This window comes from Pezoporus occidentalis, unplaced genomic scaffold (genome assembly GCF_034315485.1).
Source record: "Pezoporus occidentalis ecotype Australia unplaced genomic scaffold, CSIRO_AGI_Poc_V1 ctg23, whole genome shotgun sequence".
NCBI lineage: Eukaryota > Metazoa > Chordata > Aves > Psittaciformes > Psittacidae > Pezoporus > Pezoporus occidentalis.
This window is the reverse complement of record NW_026914180.1, coordinates 11,183,979-11,203,676: the sequence shown is the minus strand read 5'-3', so window position 1 is coordinate 11,203,676 and position 19,698 is coordinate 11,183,979.

Here is a 19,698-nt window from a genome sequence, read left to right as displayed (position 1 = left end):
ACCCCCTGCACTGTCTTTACACATATACAAATATATAAATAACCATGTATTTTCATTTGCCTTTTTTTTCAGCCTTAGAAAGTATGGGCATTTATCCCCATCAGACTGTTCATAATGATGCTCTAGGTTTAGCTGCATGTCCCCTTTGGCTTTTCTCCTGAAGCAGAGAAACATTTGCACAGAGCACACCAGGTGTTACTTTCATATCCTCAGACATACTGGAATATATTAACACAAACACTAAATCAAAACACAGCAAAATTAATGATCACTGCTAGGCTAGAGAAACCAAACTCCTTATTACCAAACAAGAATTCTGTGTATTGTTTCTGTTATCTTACTTCCTAGATTATTATAAAATCAGATATGGATAGCTAATTAGCTGTTCTAATTATTGGTTTGAGTTCACATAAATTATGCTGAAATGCCCAGCTTTCTCATGCTTTAATCAATATAATATGTCAGAAAGTTGCTTGAGGTTGTAAGATAATGAGATAACTAAAGCAGTATCCTGTACACTTCATTATTATAGGTTTCAGCCAAAAGAAACATCAGTATTTCCAAATTAAAGCATGCAGTCTGAAGTCTACTGCTCATCAAGCAACTGCTCATCAGCCCTGTTTCTCTTGCAAGTACTGCCTGACAATCAGACTATCAAACAAAATGTAGATTGAGTAATGTAAATGGTTTTATCTTTCACAAAATCCTCAAACTCCTGCACAATACAACCTACACTATCGTTTCAATGTGTGGATTTAATCTTTGTCTGGATTGGTCTATTGAGAGGAACATGTAATTCTCTGAGGGCACAATTGTGACCAAAATGAACTCTCGTTCAGACATGACCCTACTGCAACCCAAGTTCACTTCCAGGGCACTGTAACCTGCTCTTGCTTGTAATGCTAATACTTTAATGCAGGGGTTACTTCTAAAAGTGCTATAGTCATTTACAAATGAAGAAAAATCTTTAATTTCCTAAAAAGCTGACATGTCTCTCACTTTCATCTGCTGTTTTAAAGCCCTTAATTATGAACAGATTTAAATGATTTTGTATAAAATACAGTTTTACATAGTAATGACATAAATGAAGGCTAAGAATCAAGAGAAATATCACTGTAGTGGAAGAGGTGGAAACAAAACCAGTGAATGTGAGCTTTACTGCTCGTATATTTTTACATGATAATCTTCATAGTGTTAGGCAACACTAGCTCTTCAGCTGTACAAATAAGATGACTATTCATCCCAAATCCTCCCAAATGTCTTAACTGTCCAAAGGGTGATTTCAGTGAAACTTGGGCATCTAAGTCCAAAAAATTGATTCTCAAAATGCATTATTTGTTTGCATTTGTGCCAATAAATTTCCCAGGTGTTCAAAACCTCTTCCACCTTGGCCATTGTATGCAGTCTGTCACTTAGATCATGCTTAAACTCATTCAAGGTCTACCGTTAAGCATTCCCCAACTAGATTCTAAAAGGGAGGGATCCCACTGCCATGTACTGATCGCACACTGGAAGAAACATGTTCTCCACATAATATAGAGGCATTAACTATTGAGGTAATCTGCTAAAATTAAGTCAAGACGAAATTAAGAACCAGCTAGACTGGGGAGCAGGGAAAGACAGAGAGAATGATTCTTCTGGTGAGATAAAGGTTCATTTAGTTGTGAAACTGAGGACTTGGCTACTGCACACCACAGTCCTACTGTCTTTCCTTTGTCCATTGTGTTGGGTCCCTTAGGTAAGCCTTCACTTAAGATCTAGCTGGTTTGGACTCTACTGAAAAGTTCCCATCCCTGCCCCAGAAGCAACGGAAGTCCAAGATCTTTGGAGTCTACACAAAGAACCAAGAATTTATAGTAGCTGTCATCACAGAAAACACCACATAACCAGTGGGGACAATCCTAATTAAACCCTGGATTCTGAGCCATCCTATGACATCAAAAGAACTAGCATGCAAGTCCAGATCAAAATGTAACACCTGCTGTGTGCTTACTTAGGGCAAGATTTCCCTCATATGTTTCTCATGCTATTAAGCCATTGAAATGAGAAGAATGTGGGAAGAAAGGTGGAAATAACGATCCAGATTTAAAATGTGTGATTGGATTCTTCCAGTAACACAAGAACATTTACTTTTCAAAATGATTAATCATGCCTTTGCTTTTAGAATGAATGGAAATTGAAGTTATTCAGGACCTCATAGAAAGATTGAGGGATGGAATATGGTCCTAGTTGACAGTGGAACTGATAACAAGTTAATCCATTAAATGAGTATAATGGAAATAGTTTCTGCATAACACTTTCATCTATGACCTCGAAGAGCAATCTTTCTGGATTTAAAGGACATCCTTTCTCAATGAAAAACCTGGTGACAGTTATGGTAAACTGTGGAAGAGTTCAAGTTTAGGAACTAAGATTGGTATGGATGTTCTGAGAGAAATCCTAGGCCTTTGCTTGAAAGGAGGTGAGGACACTCTTGAAATAAACACATTAATTAGAGCTTTGTCATGGGGCTCACAGAGGGGGTTGGGTGGCAGATGTCAGAAGCACATGGACATCTTCCAAATGAGGAGAAAGAGATATTAAAAACAAAAAACAATTAAGGGTCATAACCTCACAGGTAATCAAGGAATTGAAATGTCTGAAGAATGACAGAACTTTGAGGCCAGATGGGATCCAACATGCTGGAAAAATATGGCATTCAGAGACATGGGGGAAAGAGTAATCACTTTAGTGCCCTGCAGATTTATAACGTGAATCCATAATGGCAGCATCTGTGTGTGCAATTACACTGTATGCCTCAATTTCACCATTTATGAGTTCTAAGTATGTAACAAAACTACTTTGTTTTTTTTTTTCTTTCCAGCCAAAAAAAAAAAAATTATTTGGATTTAAGTTGGGGTTTTTTTCTCCAGCTCTTCATCATTTCAGTTTAAACTTTGTTGCTCTCTTCTTTTGTCCTGAATGTCACTTCACAACTGAACCGCAAATGAATCCGCTTACTGCCTCTTTATTTCTTCATTTGTATAGAAAGTGAACAAAATTGATCCTAACACTTACCATTATTCCCCTCTCCAAGTCACAGCCTTCCAAGGTAAATTGCTCCTGTCCAGAATGTCTGTCATATTAGCTGGACTAATTCTTTTTTCTTAAGCACCCAAATAATTTTCTAACCCATTTGTTTGATGAGCAACACCTTTGCATGTTTCAATAAAAAGCCTGATCTCTTTGGAGCAGGTTTTCAGGATATATTAGTTACTAATTTGGTGTTAAAATCAAAATGGAACGCATCAAAGGAAATTTTTTGTGTACTATGCAGTGCATGCTGGCTTGAATGCATTTGAGATATGGGATGAAGATGAGGAGTTTGCAGCTTCTCCCCCATTATAGGATCAGAAATACTGCACTAATCAATGCTGATAAGGAAGGTATGGTGTCTTTTGCCCATGCCTGACGAATTCACTCCTGGTTGTACGTGTTGAAATTTTGATTTGAAGAAGAGACACAGAACCCAGGATTCTCAGCATTGAGCATTTTCAGGTGTCCTCTGAAGAAGTCACAATTTTACCTCAGTTTAGCCAGCCTATCTGCAAAATAGACATAATAATGTTACACATTGCTAGGAAAGGGATCTAATTTTTGTATGTTTTGTTTTGGCTTTTCAGTAAGGAGGTGAAGACGGGGTGTCCTGCCAGAGGAATGTCAGCTGTAGGGTGAGTGGATGAGTGAATACGATAAAGTGGCAGACGCCAGGTTTTGTTGGGGTTTTTTAACCCTTTTCTTATTCTACAGCCAGAACCTTTTTGTTACCACAGCACTGTGTGTATTGTGCAGCTTTTTGAATACCAGCCAGGGAGGTATTGTAGGTCCTCAGCTTGAAAGGGAAAGGCCCTTGCTTCAGAGGCTAGGAGGGAGTGGGAGCCAGTGCCAGGGGATGTGGGAATCACACCCTGATAGAATGTGGTGCCTGCCAGCAGCCCCCTACTCAATCCATACGCTGCGGCCACAGGTACATCTCTGCAGAGGTGCCTCTGGTTATAATGGAGCTACAGCAGTGCATGTTACTCAGCTAGCTCTGTCTAAAAAGGCTGGGCCTACCGTTGAAGCCAGTCTGCTGATGTGAACTTGGGCCTGGTGCCTCAGAAGTATTTGTTTAGATGTCTAATTCCTGCTGTAGTTAGATGCCCACCACCTTTGAGGAGTTACATCTTCAGCCAAGGTCATTCAATAGAGAAACACCATATCGTCATGAAAATAATTTGTTATGATTTTCATGAATCTCAGTGCCTCACACTTTTCTGCTGGGATACCTGAATGGTAGGGAATTATTGTCTCTGATCAGAAACTTGGTGCTAGGACATATAGTAGGTAAGGTTCATTACCTAAATTCACACAGGGTATCTGCATCTGAGCTAGGGTTTAGAGCCAGGTCTCTCAAGTTCCATTCCAGTGCACTAGACAGGTTTTCTCCTCTGGAAAGGTGACTGGAAAGCCTCTGAACCTAGAGACCTGCATTGCTTGTCTAACTGCAGCAGTAGGAAAAAAAATAAATACTCATCAAGATCAGAGTTTGGGAAATTATAATTTAATTATGGAAAGCCAGCATGAATTCAAAAAAGCAAGCTTGTGCTTCACAATCCACTGGCAGGATTTTTTTCAATGTGAGGAATAAAAACATCTGATAACAGGAATCCATATATTCAGTTTAACTAGATTCTTAAGTAGAAAAGTCAGGTTCTTTGTGTTATGTGTCTGACTTCAGGGAGTGAAGGGATGCAAAAGAAATCCCTTTTTAACACCTGCCTGTGACAGCTTTCTTTTAGAAAATACAAAGAATTCTTTCTCACATCATGGAGACAAGGATGAGAAGACAGCTTTAAACCTCCTGGAGCTCCAAAACATGATCAAGAACATTTGAAAGATGGAATTGCTCATGGGGCCATTCACGTTGTAATTTACCAGGGAGATGCAAGCCTGTCAGTGGCTGCTGGTAGCTCCAGACCACATCCTACTTCATCTCCTCTGCCCTATGGGAAGTTTGCCTTTGACTGGGGAGGTGCCTGCAGCCGCAGGAGGGCCAGAGAGCGCCATTCAACTCCTGCCTCATGGGGAAAAAACAATGGCTTCCAGGTACACCCCCTTTTTCCTAATTCTGTTTCTCCACCTTGTGGTTTAAACCCAGTCAGCCACAGTTTCAACTCCCCCACTTCAGGCCCGCCCCCCGGCTCCCAGAGGGATGGGGAGGAGAATCGAAAGAATGTAACTCCCACAGGTTGAGATAAGAGCAGTCCGGTAACTAAGGTATAACACAAATCACTGCTGCTACCACCAATGATAATAATGATAGGGGAAATAACAAGGGAAGAGAATGCGATACCACCCGCCGAAACGAGCCTGACAGAGAAGAGAGTGCCCTTCCGGGTAACTCCTAGTAGCCTCCCGGGCAAGACATGATGTGGTATGGAATACCTCTTTGGCTAGTTTGGGTCAGGTGTCCTGTCTCTCCCTCCTCCTGGCTTCTCTTCCTCCCTGGCAGAGCATGAGACTCACAAAGGCCTATGGCCAGTCTAAACATTTGAGCAGCAACTAAAAACATCAGCGTTATCAGCTCTGTTCCCAGGTTGAAAGTCAAAAACACAGTGCTGCACCAGCTACTCAGAAGGAGAAAAAAAGTGACTGCTACTGCTAAACCCAGGACACTCCATATTTGCAGTCTTAGCCTTCTCAAGATGTCCAGTTTCAATAAGCTATGAAGTAGCTCAAATGTGGTTTTTTTTAAAGTGGTGACTATGTATGCTAACAGTTTAACATGTAAGGATGTGACTAAAAGAGAGTCACAAGGATTAGTGTAAGGATCAATTTTCTTCACTTTATATACCAATGACCTGGAAGAAAGAAGATGCAGTAAGTGGATTACATTTGTAGATGATATAAAGTGAAGGGACACTGAAAACAAAGAAGGAGGGCAATAGAATTCTAGGAGATGGAGACAGATAAGTAGCTTATAAGTTTCAAAATATGCAAGGTAATGAGTTTGGTAAAAAAAAAACAAAACAACAAACAACAAAAAACAAGAAGAGAGAATATCCACTCAATAGCCACACCTTACAAGACATTACAGAAGTGCAGTATATGTGGTTAGTGGCAGAGAAAGCTCTAACATCGTAAGCAAAAGTGCTGAATAGTAGCAAGAAACTAGGAAAAAAATCTCTAAACTGTAAGACAGAGAACGATAACTGTAAAGTAGGAAAAGAAATTATTCAAATCCTGCAAATGAGGTTGGTTTTATGACAAAATATTGCATATTTCTAACCAGCTATGAAAAATATGTTGTTGAAAAAAAATGGTAGAATAGGTCTCTGCCAGAAACTGACAGCTGTTGAAATATCTTGATTATCCAGGGACTGGAGATGAAATCCAGGTTTGTATGGCTGAGGATAGAAGATTAAAAGGAGGCCCTGCTGTGGTACACACAATCCTAAGGGGAAAAGAGAGGGAAAATGGTATGAGGCTGTTGCAGCTGGTGATACTGCAAGGGCAGGGAGGCATGGGTGTGGGCAGAGGGTAGGCACCAGCGGGGCAGGCAGGACTCTCTTCATAGGGAATGAATCACCTAACAGGCCAAGGGCAATGTCAGGGACGAGAAGCACAGACAATTTAAAAAAGCTGATTGCCATGTATTCATAGGGTAGGACCAGTCATGGAGAGCACCTCAGTCACACTCGTGTGGTTCCTCTCCCCCATGGTTGTCCTCACACCCTTCAAGCCTTACCAGGAGCCCACAGAGATGAACAGAAATCTTTGTGCCTACTGCAGTGAGGGTTGGATCAGATCCCACGTGGAGAGCGGCCTTTCTGTCGCTCTGCTTTTCAATTCCAGCAGTCACTAATTATCTCGCTCACCTGTGCCCCTTTGCTAGCTGCTCTGCAGGGCTGGGGCTGGGGCGGGTGCACATAGCTGCTTCAAAAGCTCACTGCCCCAGCTGCCCCCAGCACTCCTCTTCATTTACTTCTCTGTGTGATCTGCACTTGCTGCTTATTTGTCACAGCTATTAAGTTGTCTCGCTCCTTCCTCACTCTGCTGCTGACAGTGTTGCCCTCCCCAGGTCTGCCTCTGCAGTGAGAGCAGCAATGTCCCTGCATCCCCTCTTTTGCAGGTGCCTGAGCACGGCCCAGACCAAACCTGCCACTTTTTGCTCCACTACCCTTCTGCTGGTATTTCTCTGGTCTCACAGTCTCCTCCGGGTAATTGCTCTCTCTGAACAGGACCTTCCAGGCCACCTCTAACACACATTGCACTCGGGCAACTCTTGGAAGTCTGTTGCCAACTGCCTTAAAAGCTTCTGTTAATGCCATGTCATTTGGTTTGAGGGCCCAGGGTAAGGCAGGCTAGAAGGGTAAATGCATGCGCACTCCCTCGCTCACTGTGTCTAAAGAGAAAGACCCTGCTACACATATTTCATGATTTTTTGGTCCTAGCAGAATTTCTTGAGCCACAATGTCTGAGTAGGTTGGAAATTACCATAGTGTTTTCCTCTCAGCCTTGAAATAAATGTTAACTGAACTGTGAAAAGCAAACCATTGACCACATTTGTCAGAACAGATTCATACTAACAATATTGAACCTCCCACAATCACCCTGCACTACTTCTTTGCATCAAAACTTTTTGGATTCAAATCCTTTAGTTGATTCTATGATACTCCATGATCAGTTTTGTTTTCCCAAGCCTTGATAATAATTTCAAGACAACAGATGTGTCCCGCAGCATGAACACCTATCCACACTTCTTACCACAACCAGGTCTTGAAAACCTGAATCAGCCTGGATACATCACAAACTGTGGAGTCACAAACTGCATTTAGTTAGTTACAATATTAAAATAAATGGAATAATTTGGGTTGTGTGGCTTTCCCTCTGACAGACAAAGCCAGAAACAGAAAAGTCCCTAGTGGGTATGTATGATTAATATATGATGAATTTATAATATTTGATTTGACAGATATTTGGAAGAAGTTGGGATCTTGTCCACTACCGCTCTTTCCAAATAAAATTCCTCTTTTATCTTTTTTTTTTGTCAGCAAACTTGCTGATATGCCAGAAAAGGTCAGAGAAAAAGATACATTTGGGAGAAGATTTTACATTATTATTGGGTCTCTGTTTCAAGCAATTTCTGCATCTTAGGGATCAAGGTAAGCCTCCCATAATGCACCTGCCAGTAAGCAGGTATTAAAAGGAAGTCTTTCAGGCATTTATCTTTGAAACATCAGACTGTAAGATGAAAATATGACCCAGGGATTTTCTGACCATCACAGACAATGGCTTGCTATGATTAAAGCTGTGTGTGTTACCTGGACAAGACTACATCAAAGTGCTAATTAGGGAACATGTACTCCTGACTGGTTGCCTCTGAGGCTAATATGCTTTCATTTGTGTTAAAACCCCGAGCAGATGCAGAGAATCAGTGTGAGCTAGAAAGATATATCTATATAATGGACAGTATTACTGCATTCTACCATCTTTTCTGTGCTATATTCTCTTTATGCAGAGAAACAAAATTTGTGTTTATCTCACAGGCTGAGATACTCAATTAAAGAGCCTTGTCCTAGAAAATCATCTGCCTGAAAGTAAAAATGAAAGAAAAGTGGTGTGATGAATTTATTCCTGATGGTAAGTACTTAACTATCAGTTTTTAGGAGCTTCTAATCCTATAATGTTCCCAAAAGCCTGGCTGTAAACAGGATAGACCGTACTTACACAAAGAATGAAAAATATCACCCAGATGCTTTTTAAAAAGTCATCTAATTTACCAAGGCAATCAATTGATAGGTAACAGAGCAAGCAGTACATAGAACAAATACACATTTATTGGTAATAAAGCAGCCAAGATGCAGAATATGCTGTAGGTTAGATGTGCTGCCTCGTTTGCAGAGCCACATGCTTCGAATGCCCCTCTGGTTGCGGAGGGTCTGTCAGGAATAGAGCAGTGCCTTTTCCTGGGAGAATATTGTCTTCCTCTCCAAACCTGACAGATAACAGGCAGTAGTACAACAAATCAAGTCATACTGAAATAGGAGGGACATTATTCACTCTCATGAAAAAAGCATCCAGCTATTCTCCTACTGAGCCAAAAAAAAAATGCATACACTTGCATGTAAAAGAAACCAGACCTATCTCTATGAGTCAGACTGGTTTTGATATACTTTTATCTAAGAAACAACAGAACCCCATTGTTTATTGAGCATGAACCATTTGGAGGCCATATGGATATCCAGGTTTTATTGCACATGCAAAAGATATTTTACAGTAACAAGTCTATAATCTCAATGCTTCTTCATAGGGTCAGGATGAGGCTGCAGGGGGATCAAATAAGTTTTTCGTTAAAGAAGAAAACCAAACAGTAGGACTAATGCTGCTAAGTGTATTACATTTAGTGTTCCATTTCATCTGGTATAAAAGTAGGCAAGCATAGCAAAGGTCTATGGAAAATGACTGCAAAGGCGCCGACCCTCCAGAAACTGAGCCTCTTTCAATTATTGCTTACTTGAAGCAGTAATTAGGGTTCTCACTTTTTGGTTAATGCCTCCTAATGGTCACTTTATTCTTGAAAATTGTATAGTACTGTAATAGTAGGAAGACAAAGTAATTGTGTAAAAATGTTTATCAAGAATGGCACAGTAAAAATCTAAGGGGGAAATATATTTTCTCTAGACTGTAAGGACTTATGCCTTTTTTTTTTCTGGAGAGAGGTAGAATAGAATAATTTGTTTCATGGTGTCCAGACAATACAGGCAATAGGAATACATAATTCAGCCCAAGCACTGTGAATACAAAAGGCCAATCTTCTGGCCAAACAATGCTTTGCTGATACGAGCACCTGGTTTTCCTTTGAATGTTTCTGTTGGAGATCAGAGTTTCTTTCATCTTTTACACAAAGTAGTTTCAGTCTGTACTTCAGAAAACTAGAGGCAGCACTCTCTGCTACTTGATTACTTTATTCTACTTACCCACCTACTGCTTCCACTGCAGAGGTGTCAGTTAAAGACATGGGTGAGTGAACAGCTCTGGAATGCCCAGCCCTGGGGAATGCACACAGATCTCCCAGAGGTACCAGGACCAGGGGGAATGTGAGCCAGACAACGGTTCTTCTTTTGTCAGTAAAAGTTCACTTGACTGATTGAAACAATGTTGGCCTGGCTAAGCAAAAAATTATGGCTGAGGAAGGGTTTCAGTTCTTGGTCCATCAACTGCCTAACAGAAATCTCATTGTAATCAGAAATGCATCATTTCCAGTGCAGGTTTATCAGAAATCTTTGGTCTGTCTATTGTGGCTGATTCCCTACTTTCAGTGACAAAGCAAATGGAGACTTTAAATCCACAGACTGCTGACTCAGCATCATCAATAGCTGAGCTGTTAAATCAGTGTCTTCTTTCTGAGTGGCACTTAGTTCACAACTACAGCCTGTTGCATGAAGATCATTTTGCTTTTAAAAACTAGGCTGTTCTGTACTAAAATTATCCTAATATAAATACATTTTTCAAACTGCTTATTGGCTTTAAAAATGTGTAAAATACCATTTTCCCCACATATTCACAATAAATCAAACTTAGATGTCAAACACTTCTTCATTCCCAGGAAACAATATTGTACTGTGGAATACATTCCATTCCTACCATGGCATAAAGTGAACTATTAGAAAAAAAATAAATAACACTTACAAAAATATATTTTGTCCTGCTTCTGCATTCCTACTTTTAAAATTCTATTTCCTACAACCTGGCTTTGTGATGTTGCTGTTTGCATGCAAAAGCTATTTAAGTGGAACATTGCACCTGACTTGTTCAGAGCTTATAATGAAGAAAAATGTGCAAAAGCATTATTTTGCAAAAACAGGTAAGTAAGCATACTGCCTGTCAAATGATGTCATCCATGCTTGACAGACAAAAAAATAAATGACTGCACAAGCCTGGTACAAGAATCTGCAATCCACAGGGCATGAAATGTCTTGGCGAATGAGAGTCTGCATTTCTTCATACATCTTACTAATTTTCTGTTTCTTTTACTAGGCTGCAGAATCTGCAGTGTATTGCAAAACACTAGCTGCAAGCTCCCTTAAATGTATCTGGGATCAATCCCTTATGAGATACAGTCTCATTAAGATTGGCCAAAACCCCAGCCTTCTCAGTGATATTTAGATTACTATTTTAAGTTGGGAGAATGCGAAGAATCATTACACTATGTATTCAGCACAGAGTATACATTGCTCTGTAAAGAAAGGAGTGGGGGAAAGCTTTTTTAGCTTAACTGCTCCCATAAATAGCTGGAGGTAGAGAAAACCTCTATTAAAACTATTAAGCTACCCTTACCCTGTATCTCTCTGATGCTAGTTCTCTGTGTTACAGCATCTGGCAGTGTTTTCACTTAAAACAGGGTTGCTGTTTGTTTTTCTTGCCAGCTCTGCAATCCATACCTGCTTTTGTTTGGCGAAAGTGAGACTATTTGATGATGCTTCTGACAGAAAGACAACAAGCAGTTTGTATGCATCCCATGTTCATGGGCTCGCTTCTCTGCTGTGTTGGGTAATGGCACTGTGCTGCAGAGGGGAAAAGCAGCTCAGTGTGTGTGCTTCTCAGTCACTCCTGAAATGCTGAAGCCAGGGTACAATCCGCCCTGTGCTCTAGGCTGAACCTCCAAAATGGCTGCACAGTTACATTTTCTACCAGCCAAAAGCCACTGAGGATACTGCCTCCTTGGCTTTGCCCTCTCCTTATCTGACATGTCCCCTGTATCCAGAAATGGAGGAGCCTTTAAGCACAAAAGGGGAAATCTCACCTTAAAATCCTATTTAAAGGAAAAGGTAACTTGCAGTGTCATAGGAAACTGCAACAATATCCTCCTTTGGAGGGCTCAGATTGGGGGCAGGGATGTATGTGAGCTATGTCACTTTCATAAAGAAGCAATTTGAGCTGCCAATTACTCAGGGCAAAACATAGCTACAGCTCTAGAGCTGCCTCCCTACCTGATCATGGAGAAGCAGCAATGAGAAGATCATGAATCATGAAGATAGGTATGCTGCAGAGCAATAGATTTGACCAAATACTTCTCAAATAACTTCTAAATGCAATAGTAAGTTCTCCCTTTCCATGCCTGTCTGAAAAAGCGATGTGACAGCCCCAGAGAAGAGATAACAGAAAGTATAGAAAATAAATTAATCCAGCTCTAACCATATGAAAGTACACAAAGCACAGAGAAGAGCTTGAAGAGAAGAATATTTTGCTTTGTAAATTCAAATCAGAGGAGCAGTTTTTTTCTGCTTTCAAGAACACTGCAACACCACTCATCTCTCACAGCAGGCTGAAAATCAGCATGAGGAGAGGAAGTGAGGACCAAAACTAAACCAAAACCTTCTAGCATCCAGGTGCTCAGAAGAGAGAAATTTGCCTTTTGTTATGAAGTTGGTAGTGTAACTTTTGTAATAAAAGTGTTGTTTAGTTAAAAAATGGGTAGTTTTCCATGCCATTATTTCCCAGGTTTGTCCTACCAATATTAACTACATACCCTGATAAAAATCCAGGCTTTTTTTGGACTATTTCTGAAATAGGATGTTCAATATCATAATTTAGACTAGATAATAGTTGTCTGCTTTAAAGAATGCCTCTACTTGTAGCAGCTTTCCATGACTGTAGTTAACAAACAAAAAAATTACATAAATAGGTGAAAATGGGAGTGTTTTCTTCTTCTGCTATTCAAATTTTAGTTAACTATCCTCAGGAAAAAAAATAGTTGAGTGTAGTATCATATTAGCAGGTGCTCCTTTCCTCATGATCTTCAGAGAGGTTATTTGCAGGTGCAGAATGGAGATTACACCCTAATACTCTCGTGTGGTATAGCATGCTGTAGCATGCATCCCTGAACTGCTTGTGGGGATATCAAATATTGTAAGGAAAAAGAGAGCAGAGTTCCACCATTATGATTTTCTATGATGTGCCTATCGGAGAGACTGGGGAATATTAACTCTATTGAGTGGAACAATTCAGTTAATCACCAATTTTCTGAAACAATATCATCTTTCTCCAATCATATGACATTCTTGAAAGATTTTCTTTATGGGCCGACATTACTCACTGCATGGTTTATGCCAGGATTCCTTTGCTGCTTATTTATGAGCAGTATGTTGCTAATATTCAATCATCAACTTTTTTTTTTTTTTCCCCCTAGAAATATTATGTGCTATTTGGTTAAAAGCAAAATTTAAGGGCTTGTTTTGATTCTGATGAAATTGCCTTCTAGGAAACTCATTTGTACACATCTTCTGAAAAATGAGTAACATGCTTTAACAGAGATAATGTTTAATGCACTTATAAAGGCGGATACAAATGTGAATACCTGAACACATAATTAATACTAAAATATAAGAAACTCAATCTGTCCCCCAACTACTGAATGCCTATATTTTTGCCTGCATAACCAAGCAGGATGTCTTTCTGGATGTAAGCCTGTTTTTCACCAATTGAAGGGCTTTACAAAGCAACAGGCAGAGTCATGAGGAAATTTCCCTTCATTTTATCCAATCCTCCCCTCAAGTGTATGAGTGAGATACCTTGACTTAATGATGTCATTTCAGTGCCAGCCTCTTCAGCAGCAATTACTGAAGTGAAGAAAAAAATAAGAGAATGAATTCCCTGGGTGCTTTTGTTAGTTCTTCGTTATTTTCTCTTTGAAAATTATTCTTCCATACTTCGTCTTGAGCTGCTTTTTTTCAAGCTGAATACCCCTATTTCTTCTGCTGAATACACAGACATGACCACCCACACTTAGAAAAACCTTACCTCTTGCTGAGTTTCTCTGAAATGGTAGACAGCAGGGCTCATGCAGCAATAAAACTTCATGATCATAGGGGAAGGAAATAGTGCAAGGCTAAGAATCCTCCTGCTGTTTTCATGTGATTTCCTAATTTCAAAATTGGCTGAGAAATAATAGGGGGGAACTATATTGTGAGAGTTTCCTCTGTGCTCTTCTGTGATTTCCCACCTAGCCTGTTGTTTGTGTGAGGAACTCTATTAAACAGCTACCCCAAAACCAGGCAGTCAGTCTAACAAGCAGGGAAACTTTATTCCGCCATATTTCAAAAGGATGATCCAAGGAAGTATAATCATAGTGGGTTACTCTCTGGCTTTTGTTTGTTTTGTTTTTCCCCTGCCCCACAACAGGAATGAGAACTTGATTTGGAGCATGTGAAAGGTTACAGTTGTTTACACTCAACACTCAGTTTGGTCCAACATTTAAGGTAAGATCCAGCTGCGATGATTTGGAAATGTGTCCACACAGATGGTCTGAACAACCAGGGCAGTTTGGGAATTGGGATACAGACACTTAGTGCTGGTTTGTTGCAACAATGTCTACCAGGTACCACCTTTCACAGCTGGAATAAGATATTCTGGGACTTCCACAGTTCATTTTACTCGTATACTTCTTTCTTTTCCCATAAGCTTTCTTCTAAGAAGGGTCAACCTCCATTGATAATCAGCCTAAAATTTTCAATCAGAGTTTCATAGAACAATAATTTCAGGGATCAATATGAAAGCTAGGCAGAATTTGTTTCATACTACAAATACCATATTGCTGGCAGTTACCTAGAAAAATAATGATCTTGCATGTAATTTTTTTAAAAAAACTATCTAAAATGTTATAAATTCTATTGATTATGAAAATGAGGGCAAGCAGAGATTTACTTTTTCACCCAGAGGACTGCCAGCTTTACTGCAGTATGAACAACCACAGCAAATTGAACCAAGTCCTAAATTAACAGGTCTGTCATACACACATTTGAAATGTCTCTATTCCAATGTACCATTTTCCACACCTTGGTATAGTGAGCTCTCTCAAGTCATGCCATCAGCCACAAATCAGTTTGTGTTTTTTTTTTTTTTTTAATTTCAAACAGTATATTAGCATTATTTGAACACGCATTTTTTGTGGTTTCCTTTTCTGCATCTCTAAATTGTTTAAAGTATGTCACTGAAGGAAGTGAATGAAAACTGACATCATACTGTGTCAGCTGATTAAGCATTCCAGAATTTTTATTTCAAAATATAGTGGATTATTGTCCCTTTAGACAGGGGATTTTTACTGTGTTACCACCTAATGAGAGCACATGTGGTCTTCAGAGGTGAAGTCACAGAGGGGCACTGCTTTTAAATCCCAGGAATTGTATGGTAGAATTGTTGTTTGCTTTTCCCTCTCCCTCCCATGAGTTTCATAGCCTTTGAACACCTCAGAAGAAGTGCTAATGCTTTACTTCACAGAAAGTGTCCTGGATACAGACTGGCCTGCTACAACAACAGCCAGAGTCCCATTGCTCTCTAGTACCGGTCCTGCTTCGCTATTTATTTTAAGCCTGTTATGAGAGTGGGTTGGAAGCGAAAGGTCAGAAGAATGGTGAAAATATGTACTTAGGGGGGGTCACAACTGCTGGGAAGTGGAGCTCAGCTATGCCAGGCCCTTCTGCTGCCTCTCCTGGTACTCCAGATTTTTCACTCTCTGGGTAGGTTGGACTCTCCCACTGTACATTTGCACAGGCTGAATTCCATCGTGGGACTGTTGCTCAGCAACAGCAGTGAGAACAATTTGGTTTTGGACCATTTGGAAGATGATTACATTTGCTGCATGTTCCCCCCCCCCCCCCCACCTATTTCTGGATATCGTACATATTCATCTGAGTTTTGCATATACAGTAGTTTCTCCTCTAGGTAAAAAACATACCATCCAAATGAGCTTTTAAGAGTACTTTACCCTGATACATGCCTACATTTCCTCTCATTCAGTAGATATAATGTTGCATATGAAATGGCATTGTTGGGCTTCTGGGGGTTTTGTTTTGTTTTGTCTATGTCAGACGAATTTCAGCTGGAGCAGGGCCGGGCTTTTTATGACAGTGCTGCTTCATTGCTTTGTTTCAGGCACATAAAACAAGTGAAGGATTTAAATAGTTGCGAACACCTGAATGACTTAAAAGCATTCAAGTAAAAGATAGGTTCAGTTCTCCAGATTTCCAATTTCCTTCCTAATTGTTTCTTTATCTACACATCTTTCAGCATCCCATTAGGAAACCATTCCCATGCTCTCAACTTTGAAAAATTTGTCTAAGGACTATGAAGCAATATTTAAATCTCTGCCATACATTTCCCTGTGCTTTCACTCGCAGTAGTAATTTTTCCATTTTTCTTCCCACTAACACATACAAAACACAGCTGCAAGGGTAAATTTCCAGGTCTGCCACCCAGATCTGCCACCCTTTTTTGCAGGGCCTTCCTCCGCTGCAAGAGAGTAGATAAAACACTCTTGGCCCTTTTATCTTTAAGTGCCTCCTTCATGCCCTGCAGACGAAAGTGCGGGCATCCACCCATCCGTGCCATGCTCAGTGAAGCTAACTTGGATATCGTATTTACAGACACCACGTGCAACACTCCCTTTATTACTTTCCCCCAGACATGGTGGAATGCAAGAACAGAGGGAGAGAAAAGGGAGACAGAAAAGAGAATTCAGAAATCAAGTTTTACCTGCTAAAAACAGCTATGGATGTGTGTGCGCTTGTGTTCAGTGACACTGGGTCCCAGATCTCTGTGGCAAATCAACATGTTACTAATTTTAACATATAAAATAAGATCTGTAACTCTATTTCTGTGCTTTTAGAGAGCAATGAGCTTGTGTACCTTAGCAACTCAGTCAAGCATAGTTTGTTCTCTGCTGCTGTAGATATATGACAGGAATCAGGCCAGCACAACCCTTACCATACCTTTCCTCTCTTTTGCCCTTGACATCCCTCCACAGCAGTGAAGTGACCCAGCTTTCAGGGAGGGGAAGAGGGAAGAAGGTGGCATTTCTCTCAGCTTTTCAAGGACACTTTGTTCTGCCTTAGAGGTATCCTCACTCTCCAGGCTCCCTGTAGAGCAGCAGATCCTGTGGTCCTCCAGCACAGGGGCTGGCAGACACACTGACATGCACCCGCCAGCCAGCAGCCCCCGGCCATGCGCCGCATTGAAAACTCAAGCTAATCCCTCTCCAGAGCACAGCACGACTCCTTGCTCATGCAGTCTTGCCCTGAAACCTCTGACAGGGACCTGCACCGCACAGAAGAAACCTTTTATACATTGCAGCCTGCAAGACATGTCTATACAATGAGGGAAGGAGGCAGGTAGATACAACACACAAAGTCAAACAGCACTGGGATAAGCAATGCTGCAGACTCCCCTCTATGCATGCCCAATAACAAAAGCATTTTTTCCTTCCTAATTAGCTGTTATAGAGCAAACACTAATACAAGGTTGACCTAAATACAAAATCATACTTTTTTCTCCTCACTTTCCTCAGTGCAAGCTATATTTAGCCTCTAAGTGTACATTTTTTGTTTCTTAAACATTTTTCTTTTTAAAATGCAGGTTAAATGTTAATCAATGAGGTAATCTTCATCAAAATTACTAGATATCGATGTTTGGTTCCAGCCACATATTTCCTCATTATTTTGAAGGAACAAATTACCAACTCCTGCTGCAGTGAACTCCTTGATACAACATGCATTTATCCAGGCCCCATGGGGGTCATTGCAACAAGATTCACCTCTGTGCGTGTGCATGTATATGTTTAAATGTAACCCCCTTCGCTCTCTCCTTTGGTCTTTCAGCAGGGAACATATCAAACAGCAACAGCAAATCTCATACACACATCAATATCATGCTAACACAGTTGAGTTTCACTGAACCCAATGTCAAATTAACTTTTACAGGGCAATTACAAAATCTTATAATCATGCAAATTAGTAGTAAGCAGCTTACATCTTCCAATTAAATTGCCACCTGCTATTCCAAGATCCAAGTTAGCCATGGTAAACTTTTCCTTTTTCATTTTTAAAGAGACACTTCATGTGGAAAGTCATTGAAGTATGGATTAGCCTTCCCAGGGAGAGGGGGTCCAAAACAGAAGCAAGCACAGGCAGGTTATTTCAGCAATAGAAAAAACAGCATAATGTGAAAAGGGCGTAGTAACACACAGGAGTTACTATCAAATTTGAGTGTTCAGGTGCCCTCCTGAGATCAGGGTCACATCCTTGTTACAGCATAAGCCCCTATCCAGGCAAGATCCAGACACAATCTACTCCCACCCCACTATTCCCTTCTCCTCCCTCTCTGGATGAAGCAACAAAGTTGATGCTATCTGGGCCAGGGTTATCCTCTGACTCCTGGAGATCAGCACAGCGTTCCCCACCACAGTGACCCTCTCTTTGGTTAGTCTGTAAACACTCAGATGTACTGTACAGACTTCTTGGAAGACTGAAAGCATGACACATTTCAAAGCTTTTTACCAGCTCCCTGTTAGGTAGGCAGCAGGATGAAGTGACCAGTAGAGGCAATTTACTTTAAGTTGAGGCATTTAATGGATTTACAGAAAAAAATAGGGTTTCAAGAGTCAAAATCCTCAGTTTAGCACAGCAAAAATGTCATATTTTTATGATTTATGAAGTACAGGTTTTGTAGAAAAGGAGAGATCTTGCTGAAAGCAGACAGTAGAAGAATGTGCTGCTTGGGCTCCTAAACCGCAAAGATGCCAAAGCATACTGTGGCCTACAGAATTAACTATGATGATGAAAATCAAGCCTCTCAGAAGAAAAGTCGGGCATGAAACACAGCAGATAATGAGAACCAGTGTCAACTCTGGAAAGTGTTACAGAATTAAATTCTTTTTTGATTACTGTTTCCTTTTCTTCTCCTTACCTTTCTGCCTTCGGAGGGCACCCACAAAGTTTGTCTTGCACAAATGGGACAAGATCTGTGCAGGTGTAAGGTTTTGCTTCCAGTTTCCAAGAGATCAGTTATCAACAGTTTGTAGCCAGCAACACTGTTCTTCGGAATTGGTTTAGCTGGCATGCATCCTGATGAGATTCATAAACTATTTGACAGAAAGAGGACTGCAGCTTCTTAAATTTGTGAAGAGGCATTAGTAATTTGTAGTTAGCAGCCCAGGTTCTTCTGATGGGCAGCTTTTCAGGACAACCTGATGGATTTCTCCAGGTACTGAGCACTCCCTGGGCCAGACTCCAATCTTGGGTGTTTTGCCCTCATGGCAGTATGAGTTTGTTGGCTTTTCTGGAGTGACTTACTTATTCAGCCCAGTATAACCGTTCTTTCCTGATATGCAGCTCATAAAGTTGCTTGTAACTAAAAGTAATTGGGGTTTACTTTTGTCATTTTAAGTGAAAACTAAACTTCTGAAGGGAAAAAATAAACAGCTACTGAGCTGTAAAAATGAACTCACTGCTTCCACCACCAGCTTCACTGCAGCTGTTCATAACCACAGCCTTACAGAGTAAGTCCAGCACAAAAAACAAGTACATACCTGCAAAAGATAACAACATCCCTAGATGTCTTCATTCAGAGTAAGAACTACACTCTCTTCTCTCTTCTGAGACATGACAAATGCGGCAACATCAGCAGATATGTGGATTAGATTTTTTGACTTTGGATGCATCAATGTTTGAAAACTCTGAATATTTTAAAGCATCTCATTCTCCAGGAGCTGCCAATGGAATTCCAGCATGACAGAGATTTTGATTCATGGCTGAAAACAGGGTGTTTGTTTTTTTTTTTTTGTTCTACAGCCAGTTTTGATTGAAGATCAGAATACCAAATGACTATAGAAATTCCTATCTT